Source organism: Malaya genurostris, chromosome 1 (genome assembly GCF_030247185.1).
Source record: "Malaya genurostris strain Urasoe2022 chromosome 1, Malgen_1.1, whole genome shotgun sequence".
Classification (NCBI taxonomy): domain Eukaryota; kingdom Metazoa; phylum Arthropoda; class Insecta; order Diptera; family Culicidae; genus Malaya; species Malaya genurostris.
In genome coordinates, this window is record NC_080570.1 from 120876137 (window position 1) to 120887301 (window position 11165).

The 11165-nt window shown below is 37.3% G+C and overlaps 1 protein-coding gene across 3 annotated transcripts in view; it reads left to right on the forward strand.

The window, feature by feature from the left end:
* LOC131425649 (uncharacterized) overlaps positions 1–7735 on the forward strand; it is a 276172-nt gene extending 268437 nt beyond the window's left edge. For all 3 annotated transcript variants that reach the window (XM_058587704.1, XM_058587705.1, XM_058587703.1), the window contains one exon: positions 7490–7735. The gene's annotated coding sequence lies outside the window, so the exon portion shown is untranslated. The remainder of the gene's footprint in view (positions 1–7489) is intronic.
* The last annotated feature ends 3430 nt before the right edge of the window (positions 7736–11165 follow it).

Sequence of the window (11165 nt, forward strand, 5' to 3'; positions counted from 1 at the left end):
CCTGCTCAAAAGTAAGGCTAGAGTTAAAATGGCATGTGCTACTTATTGATTGGCGTGGCAGCTCAACATGAACTGGTGTGCACTGATGAATCGAAGACGAAATGTAAAATTGAAAAAGTCATGTACGCTTTAATGCAAAACGGTTGCTTGTAACTAAATCCTAGATGAACATTTTCCGATTCCTGATTGTGTTACGAATATTTTCGAAAATTTAAAAATTCTGCAAATGTTGGCCATTTCTACGTCATTTTAATTAGATCGAAAACTTCAAATTTTCAATTTTTTATTTTATTTTGGTATCCTTTTTTTTTAATTCTTCGAATTTGTTGAATGTTTTGCATTTTTAGGGTTTCTAAAATTTATTTTTACAATTACTTGGCTCTAGAAATACCACTTAGTAGCAATAATTCAATATGTTTACGTTTCTTCTTTGACTCATCAGTGCATAGCAGTTCAAATTGAACTGCTCAATGCAAAACTTTGAACCAACCGAACTGAACCGTTCAATTTGCAGACGTAAAGTGTCTACTATTTGCAGAACAATTTTTTTGTTTTGCATTGCAATGCAATGTCTATACTGACAAGCCGAACGAAGCAATAATTTATTAATACTTCTCTTTAAATAGTTCTGTGCGCTAAGAATCCACTTCAAAGACCGCTTGAAACAGAATGGTCAAATTCTACCGAAGGGAAGAGAATAGCGAGGTAAGAGTATGACGAAATGACCGTAAATTCCATGGGTCCGACTAGGTTTTGGTTGTGGAAAACCAACAAAAGCGAATGGCAGCAATGTTAATGATTGCAGAACAAACAATTTCTGATCGTTTGAAAGCTATGAGGAAACTTCAAATGTTTGGAAATTGGGTGCCACATGAATTGAATAAAAGACAGATGGAAAACCGAAAAGAAAACACTTGTACAATTTTGCTTCAAAGATACGACAGAAAATAGTCTTACATCGAATTGTTACGAGCGATGGAAAATGGATTAATTTTAAGAATCCTAAACGGTTTACAGTTCAAATATAAGGTCGTGTTGAAGAAAAAAAAGCAAAGAAAGATCAAGAATGAACAACTTCTGCTGTGAGTATTGAAATTATTTGCCGAACGTTTCCACAGACTTAGCGTACTTGAAGAGTTATAGCTTATCATGGAATGTTGAGTCTGACAGTTGTAAAGAGGTAACTCCGGAACCTGAACTTCGATTCTAATAGTATTTGATCGTGTGTCTCAAGCCTGTCTTAGATAAATGTGATTAATCACCAGGAAACAATGACAAACTATAGAAAACTTTTTGAATTGAAAAAAGTTTATGAATACATTGACGAATAAAAGTGCGGGCAACCAGGGGAGGGTTAAACATCAATAAATGCTAAATCAGCGATATTGAATTAGGATAATAAACAAACCGGGAAAAAAACTACTCACTTCTGTTTGAAGGACGCCACAAAGCAAGCCCCCTTCGAATTACATACTTTATCTATTCGCTGCGTTACGACTGGGAGGTCTTTCGGAAGGAATAGTGAAGCTGAATGAGGTGGTTGGGAAAAAAGGCAAAGAGACAGCAACGACATTTCCATCTCCGATTGTCGTCGCCGCAGACTTGCTGTCTGGAGAGTTTCTCAAAGTTGATAACCGAACGGGGCGGGGTCGGTACTGTGATTTCACAAATTCAAGGACATCAAACGGACTGCGGCCTCGGTCAGGGTTGTTTTGTTCGTGTAATTTTAGTTTCTGAATGTTTTTTCAGTGATTGTACAGGTTGATTATATGTTTTCAATGAAATGGAAATAATAATAACCATAATAACACACGGTCCGGGTTTTGATTCGTCATTCGAATCCCTGCTAAGATGGGGATTTTTTTTATTTACGGAAAGTAACGCATGTTAGCTGCTCATTAGGACTAAAAGGTTCTGATAAGGACAAATGTTGACAAAAACTAATCACTTTGAACCTACAGAAAAAGGCTGGTAACGAACATCAGATAGATGGAAAATGGGAAGAAAAACCACGTTTTAATTTAGATGTTGTCACAAGGAAACACTCTAAAACCATTGATATTCAAACCGTATGTCAGTGTAGAGAACTAATCTGCCAGTTTTCGTTCAAACAATCAGCATTTTTTAAAGTATGTTCGATTGCCATACTTGACTCTAATCGCAAGCAAATAATTTTTTTCCAATTAAATTCAATTGTTTGCTAAACTGTTGAAATTAAGATTTCATTCGCCATTTCCCCGACAATACTCACACACACACTCGGATTCTTTCTCCCCTAACACGCTGCTATTCTGCCATTCGACCCACCCTTCATTTGGCAAACTGCACTCTCATGGGACGTTTAGTTGATTTTTTTTTATTATTAATTTCTATTTCAATTTGAAAAACAAAAGAACCTCTCAACGACGTCATTCTCAGCACATTAATAGAAAGTGGTTATAGAGAGAGATATGACCATGTATCACTTCTTCTTTTGTTTTGCCTCGTTCAGAAGCAGCACCCCTTTTTTCTGGTGAACTGGAAGGGGCTTGAAAAGTAAAACGCATCTCCGGATCACAATTGTTTTTTTTCTTTTCATTGTCCTCTAATCCTTCAGAGGAGAGAAGATTTTTTTGTGACGGTGACAGCTTCGTTTTATACCTTGCCCCCCCTTATTCAATAGTGACACAACTTCCCTTTGTCGTAATTGTTATTCACATTTATTGTTTCACTTCCATATCCGCGTTTGTTGTTGGTAAGAAAAAAATGCAAAAAGTGCACAAAACTGCTCATTTCAGTCGGAAAATTCCGGTTTTCCGGTCCCTCCTAGGGAACGGGGGCGCTTCGTGTTGTGAGTAAACGCAACTTCCTCCGGGCATATTGTTCGACGAAGCAGAGAAGGGAACTGTTAATGATTCTTGAAACGTCGACAAAATGCACTGCTGTACTAGCGAATAATGAGTATTTTGTATCTTAACGTGTGAGATTCCGATGACTAACCCCTTGGAACTACCGGTGGAACGAGAAACGTTGGAACTATCCGCTCCGCGGTAATGTACATACAATCCACCATACCACTGCAAACTCCCTTAAACTTGATCTTGAAATTTACTCTGAGACCACATGAGTGACATACGAAAATCAAAATGACGAATTTCGTGTCAACTCGGAACAAGCGTTGGCAGTACCCTCTCAGAATTTGATGAAACTTTCTGGACCTGTAGATTTTGTTGGGAAAGGCCACTTTGCATAATTTGTTTAAAAATTTATCTAGACTGTCTTGTGAAAATGGACAAACTTTTTTAAACATTGTTTTTCAAATGGTTGTAATATTAAAATGACAAATCCTACTAGTGATTTTCCTAAAAGTCAGTCACATTTTCGAATAAAAATAAAGAAAAAATTTATATTGAGTCTTACACTGAGAAAAATCGATTTAATAAAATTTAATATCGATTTACAAAAAAATGCTATTTCTGATTTTGATGTAATTCTGTCCCAAGAAAAGTAATTGTGTGCGCTACCAATCGTTCATATATTGCAAGATGACCACTTTTCAGGGAAAAATGTTTTTCTCAAAAACTGATGCTTTTTCTCAGTGTCGAAAACTAATCAGTTTTCGTTTAGAATGTCATAATTATCCAAGAGAATCCAAAGTAACTCAATTTTTATGAATATTTCACAGAATACTCTACAGCTAGATATTCGCATAAACTATCCATACTGGACTAGGTAAAATTTTAGTTAGGAATAATGGTTTTTCTCAAAAGTTCTCACCTTGCAATATAACGATGAATGGTAGGGACATAATGATCAATCTTTGGACAAAATTTCATCAAAACCAAAAATTGTGTTCCTTATTTTGTAAATCGATATTAAATTTTTTAAATCGATTTTTTTTCAGTGTAGGATTCGATTAAACGAATTTCGTGCCAAAACTGCATACCCTTGAAAGTGCTTAAAAACCGCAAAACTTTGAAAACTCGCATAAAAAAACACATGAAAAGAAGCTTGTGTGTATTCCTTTATTCTAATGGGAATAATATTTATCCCTTAAAAGTGCAAGGTCGATTTTTTAAAAATACACTGGAACTCTTTCACGCAACTCATGCAGTTTTCATACGCGGATTTTCGAAGTTACCCGATTTTCTTGTTTTGTATTAGAAATGCATGAAACGACGTGATAAGCCAACACTCTGACAGAAAATTTTCGATTTTTTTTCAAACAAGAATTGTTTAGTTAGCATCGAAAAAAACATTTTTTCGATTTCGGAAGTCCCATAAAAAAATTTTTTTTTTGAGATTACACCAGTCGTTTCATGCATTTCTAAGAAATTTTTAGCATAGAAAAAAATTTCTCTAGTTTTGCGGTTTTCTTACGCGGATTTCCGAAGTCAGGAAATTTTTTACGCGGCTTTCCGAAGTTAGGTAATTTTTCAAGTGTTTTTTCATGCGGATTTTCTAAGTTAGGAGTTTTTTCACGCCGATTTTCGAAGTTAGGCGGTTTTTCAAGTGCTTTTTCATGCGGATTTCCTAAGTTAGGCGTTTTTTACGCGAATTTTCAAAGTTGGAGATTTTTGACACGGATTTCCGAAGTGAGGCGTTTTTTTACCCAGATTTCCGAAGTTAGGCGATTTTTTACGCGGATTTCCGGAGTTTTTGAAGTGGATTTTCTAAGTTAGGTGTTTTTTCACGCGGATTTCCTTAGTTAGGCGTTTTTTACGCGGGTTTCCAAAGTTAATCGGGTTTTCAAGTGTTTTTTTTTGCAGATTTTCTAAGATAGGCGATTCTTCACGCGGATTTCCGAAGTTAGGCGATTTTTTACGCGGATTTCCGTTTTTTTACGTAGATTTCCGAAGCTATGCGTTTTTCTTTACGCGGATTTCCGAAGTTGGGTGGTTTTTCAAGTGTTTTTTTTTTGCGGATTTTCTAAGTTAGGCGTTTTTTCACGCGGATTTCCGAAGTTAGGAGATTTTTCATGCAGATTTCCGAAGCTAGGCGTTTTTTTACGCGGATTTCAGAAGTTAGGCCTTTTTTTTTGCACGGATTTCCGAAGTTAGGCGGTTTCTCAAGCGTTTTTTACGCGGATTTCCGAAGTAAGGCGTTTTTCTTTACGCGGATTTCCGAAGTTAGGCGGTTTTTCAAGCGTTTTTTACGCGGATTTCCGAAGTTAGGAGATTTTTTACGAAGATTCCGAAGCTAGGCGTTTTTTTACGCGGATTTCAGAAGTTAGGCCTTTTTGCTTTACGCGGATCTCCGAAGTTAGGCGGTTGTTCAAGCGTTTTTTCACGCGGATTTCCGAAGTAAGGAGATTTTTTACGCAGATTTCCGAAGTTAGGCGTTTTTTTACGCAGATTTCAGAAGTTAGGCCTTTTTTTGCGCGGATTTCCGAAGTTGGGCGGTTTTTCAAGTGTTTTTTTTTGCGGATTTTTTATGTTAGGCGTTTTTTACGCGGATTTCCGAAGTTAGGAGATATTTTACGCGGATTTCCGAAGTTAGGCCTTTTTTCTTTACGCGGATCTCCGAAGTTAGGCGGTTTTGCAAGCGTTTTTACGCGGATTTCTGAAGTTAGGAGATATTTTACGCGGATTTCCGAAGTTAGGCCTCTTTTCTTTACGCGGATCTCCGAAGTTAGGCGGGTTTTCAAGCGTTTTTTCATGCGGATTTCCAAAGTTAGGAAATTTTTTACGCAGATTTCCGAAGCTAGGCGTTTTTTTACGCGGATTTCCGAATTTAGGCCTTTTTGTTTACGCGGATTTCCGAAGTTAGGCGTTTTTACGCGGATTTCCTAAGTTAGGAAATTTTTTACGCGGATTTCCGAAGCTAGGCCTTTTTTTTTACGCGGATTTCCAAAGTTCGTCGTTGATTTAAAACAAAATTGCGTATTTAAGAGTTATTTTTTTAATGATTTCTGGTTAGTCACTGATTTTTATTTTTCGTTTTTTTAACGATCTCAAACTACAAACTTTGAAAAACTCTGTGATTTTACATCTTATTAGATGCACATAAATGATGCGTCGCATTTCACGGAAATTTACGTGGAAGAACATTTAATATTGTGTCTAAAATTCCATGTCATGTAATTCATTGAAACAAAATAAAAACGAATACTGATAGCGATCGTCGTGACTTGAACCGAGAATCATTGAATCACAAAGTACGTCCGTTATTCGACTGAGCCACGGAAGCACACATCTGCTTAGCTGGTAAAAGGTGCATTTAATTTCAGTAGCACGAGCTATCAGAGTGCAAGCTACAGTCGAAACCAGTAAAATTCAAGCTAATCTAACATTAAGCCATAACAAATGAAAGTTCGGAAGATTAGATGTGCTGATATGATTGGCACAACAACTGGAAGTGTTTTTAATATATCACGCACAAATCTGGACATGAAAAAGGTTTTTCCCCATTCACTCACACTCACAATCAAACAAAAGCAACAACGCATCAACGAGCCAGAGAGCTGTTCGGCATGGTTTAGTGTGCAATTAAAAAAAAGGATTTCAGGCGTTGATATGAAACAGTGGTTGAAACATGGATCCACCATTTTTTTCTGGAGTCATATCAGCATTTAAATGAAGAAAGCCGTCCTAAAGTGCAACAGTCATTTGTACGGAAGGCATTCCATCGAAAGATACTTCGCGGAAAACCATTTCATCGAAAACGTGATTTCTGGAAATCCATTCATTGAAAAGGAAACCATTTTCCCGAAAGTCATTTCTCCGAAAGACATTTCGTCGTAAATAATTTCACTTAGAACGTAAAATAGTTCTAAGAATATTTCTCCGAGAGTCCTTTCACCGAATCATTTAACTGCAAACGTAATTGTTTTCGGGAGTGATTTTTCTGAAAACTATTTCGAAGGATTTTTTTTACAGAAATCGCTTAGAATTATTTTGTAGTCTTCTAAAAAAACCTCTAATTTGTTTAAATTGCTGATATCTATGCAAATTTTCACAGTTACGCGGTTTTGATTAAATTTTCGAAATAAGATCCAAATTTTTGGGAATTTTCTGAGACATTTTCCAGGCTATGCGGGTTTTTGTTCGAATTTATCAAGTTCTGCTTGTTATGTCTATGTAGTTCATGTCCACGCATCAAAAAAGACTTGAATGTAGTTGATATTTTTGATGGTATGATTTCCAATACTTCCGATTGTGGGGAAATTCAAAGTTAATTTTAGACATCAAACGTCCTGGGTTGACAGTTCTATGCCTAGGACGCTGGTCTTGCAAGCTAGTTGTCGTATGTTTGAGCCCCGATCTGGAAAAATTCTTAGTGTCAGTAGGATCGTAGCACTAGCCATGGTTAAGTTCGAAAATCAAACAAAAGTTATTCAAAATTGAAAATTCTTTGCAAAATGTTTAAAGTAATCAGACCTGCACGGGCGCTGTTGAAAAATTTTACTTGCCAGGAATCGTTTTTCATCGTGCAACAAATTCCAATCATGCTGAAATGTACATTTAACAATATTTTTCTAATTTTTTCCCTTTTTTTCTTTCTATCATAGTAAAGCCATGACGGACGACAACGACGACGAATCAACGGATGGACCACCGAATAAGGTTGCCAAAGGTACACTAAGTGGAAAGAAAATAGTAAACTAAGCCGAACGATTTTCCCGCGGAAATGAAACCAAATAATCTCACTAAGTTGACTACTGAAATGAATTTTGTAACATGGATGTAACATTTCGCTGTAAAGCTGTAAAAATCCTCTTAAATTTGAACCATTGAATAAAGTAATTTGAAGAATATGAACTGTTGATTGTTTTCGATTTGGTGAGGCTGGTTGGTATTTTGGTTTTGAGCAAGATTGAAGCGGTTAGTTGTCCTGTGCAAAAGGTGAAAATAGAACTATTCGCAAGTGGCTTCCTTGTGTTGGAAGAGTTCTGGGTAGTTTCAATTGCCTTTTAATTTCACAGATTACTAGATTTTGTTTTCCTGAACACTCAAAAAGTGTAACATTCATCAGTGTTGCAACGATACAGTTTCTTCTGGAAACAAATAGCATTTTCGTCTGGCATAAATTGAGAGCATAAAAATGCGGAATCTCATTAGGAGGAGAATACGTTCACTCAACACCCACTGGTTTCTGTTACAAATTACTGCCACAAATAGCCGCCCTCACGTCATAGTAGCTCCAAGGCAGTAGTAATCACCCCTCTTTTCCTCCTGCGTCCTCCACAAAGCGTTGGTGACTGAATGACTTCAGCCGTAGGCGTTTACCGGAATTAAATCATCAATCAGATCTGACGAGAGGCGAGAGAGAGAGAGGTTTGGAGGCGATGGTAATTCAGTCGAATCAATTTCAACTTTTCGTATGCCAACGGCGGTGCATTGTTTCCATTTACTCTCGCAATTAAAGTCGCGTTTATCGTTGAAAAATTGCATGGAAAATCAACTCGGTACCGGGTGTGGGAGTGCACACGTGGCTGCTTTTCGCGTTCATCATAATTCACTGCTGCTTTTCGTGGAAACACCCGTTAGTCCCCTCTAACGGGAAGCTACTGATTCAATGCCGTGAAAAAAACAGATAAAAAAACATAACAAGTGGGAATATGGTAGGGTAATGGTCTCTGTTTTTGGTTCAAGTTCCGAGATAAATACAAACCGGTGTTTTCCACCAACGGAGACCGTACAGTGATCCGATCCCACCGATAGTCGCACGTCAGATGATGTAAATCTTATTCTCAGTAATTTATACAAATCGTCGCCCGGGGGGTGGGATGAGACCCGGTTTAGTTGAAGCGCCGTAATTGTCCCGAAGGTGTCGGCGCCATCCTCGACTTCTCCTGCGGCACGCGCTTACCGTGTTCCGCAGGGGGAAAAAATTACAACTCACTGCTGCAATTAGTAGCAAATTGAGTATGAGGAAAATCCACCGACGATGATCTATTGATAGAAGGAGATGTAATAGATTGCAAGTACAAGGCGTCGACTTGCTCGATTTGTTATTCTAAATCGATTGTCAATAGGAATGCGCGGGAATTTCTGCACCTGAACCGACTGGCTATAATTGTTTTGTGTTAGTAATAGAAAATCAGGTCTGTTGTTTAATTGTTAGTACATTTTTAACAAATCGTTAACATTGTTTGTTTTTCTATTTTTAGAAAAGAAATACTTCCGCTATGAGTAGAGCCTTTTTTACCTTGTAGGACTGAATTGACTGACGTATATAGTAAAAAAAATCCCCTCTATTTCAATGCTTACTGAATGTAGTAGTTCGTAGTAGCTCGTTCGTTATTTCTTTTACGTGTTTCGTCTTCAATTTTTTCACTATCCTTCGAGTACAAACTGATCGAATAAAGCTTGCTTAATTTAGAATTGGAACAAACTTTTATTCATTTTGTGGCGCCCCTGATGGACGGATTTGGAAGTTCTTGGCGCACACGTGTCGGGTATTTTGTCAGCTTCACGTATGATTTTTGACATTCCGCAAATCGACTGTACTTTGCAAACAGTCAACATGGAAGCCGAAAGAAGGGAAAAAATTGTGCACAGTTATTTGGAAAATCCATTGCGGTCTGCATCTAGGCTAGCTAAACAGCTAAAATTGCCCAGAAAAACCATATGGCGCGTTATCAAACGGTACGAGGGAGCATTGACGACGATTCGGAAGCCTCAAGCCAATCGTCGGAGTGGAACTGTCGACCGGAAACTGCGTGGTAAGAATTTGAAGACGATTAAGAGGAATCCTAATCTGTCGGACCGTGATTTGGCCAGAATATTCGGTGCTGCCCATAGTACCGTGAGGAGAACTCGACTCCGGGAAGGAATCAAGTCGTATCGAGCTAACAAACAGCCAAATCGGACCAGGTGCTGACCAAGTTCGACGGGTGTCTTCTGATGGACGATGAAACCTATGTCAAGGTATTCCAGAATTCTCAAAAACTTATTCGCTTCATAGACAAAATGTGACTGAAATTTTGGTCTATTGCCAAAATTTCAACCGCATGAAAAGCCCGGCCAAAATGAAAGAAATTCATCAAAATTTAATAACCTCCTCTTTCGACGTAATCCTTGGAACTGAAAGCAGCTGGGATGAAAGTGTTAGAAGCAAAGAAGTTTTTGGAAATAATTTTAACGTATTCCGGCACGACCGAAATTTATCTCTCTGTCAGAAAAAATCTGGAGGTGGAGTCCTCATAGCCATAAACTCTTGCTTTACTTCTGAAGAAATTATTACTCATAAATATAAAGCATGTATGGGCCAAAGTCTCAATATTGGGAGAAGAACATATTTACTGCTCTGTCTACTTCCCACCCGAAAATGCGAACAAATTCTCCTTTGAATTATTCTTTCAATCTTTAGACACAATTATTTCGAATATGGAACCTGAAGTAAAGCTTCATATTTTTGGCAACTTCAATCAACGTAATGCGGACTTCATTTCTGACATTGAAAATGAATCAATCTTACTTCCAGTCGTAGGAGAAAACGAAACATTGCACTACTTTTTCGACAAAATTTCTAATTTTGGCCTACATCAAGTAAACTCCGTAAAAAATCAAGAAAACGCATATTTAGACCTTCTTTTCACAAATTGCACAGAAGACTTTTGTGTGAATGCATCAAACCTGCCATTATGAAAAAAAGAAGAAGCATTTCACACCGCAATTGAATAGTCATTATTTATACACAATGCATCCCTTCCCTACGACTTGGAATATGAGGAAGTGCCGGAATACAAAAAAATTGACTTTGAAGAAGTCAAGTGTAGACTAAGTATAATAAATTGGCGGAACATACTGAGTACAGAAGGAAATGTCGACGTCGAAGTAAACAAATTCTATCACATTATAAACAAAATATAAGCCGAAACTTTGCCCATGAAAAGAAGAAGAAAAAATCATAACAGCAAATTACCTGTATGGTTCAACTCACAACTAAAACATTTGAAAAATAGAAAACAAAAAGCACACAAAACTTACAAACAAGAAAAAAGTGACGCTCATCTTCAAAATTACTTAAACCTATGCAATCAACTCAAAATAGCCATTAACACAGCACACGAAGAATATAACCGCAAAATTGAAAACGAAATAAAGACTTGCCCTAAGAACTTTTTTGACTACACAAAAACTAAACTAAAAAGCAACAATTTTCCATCTCAAATGCACCTCGACGAACATGTAGGGAAAAATAGTACAGAAATCTGCAATCACTTTGCAAATTTTTTCCAA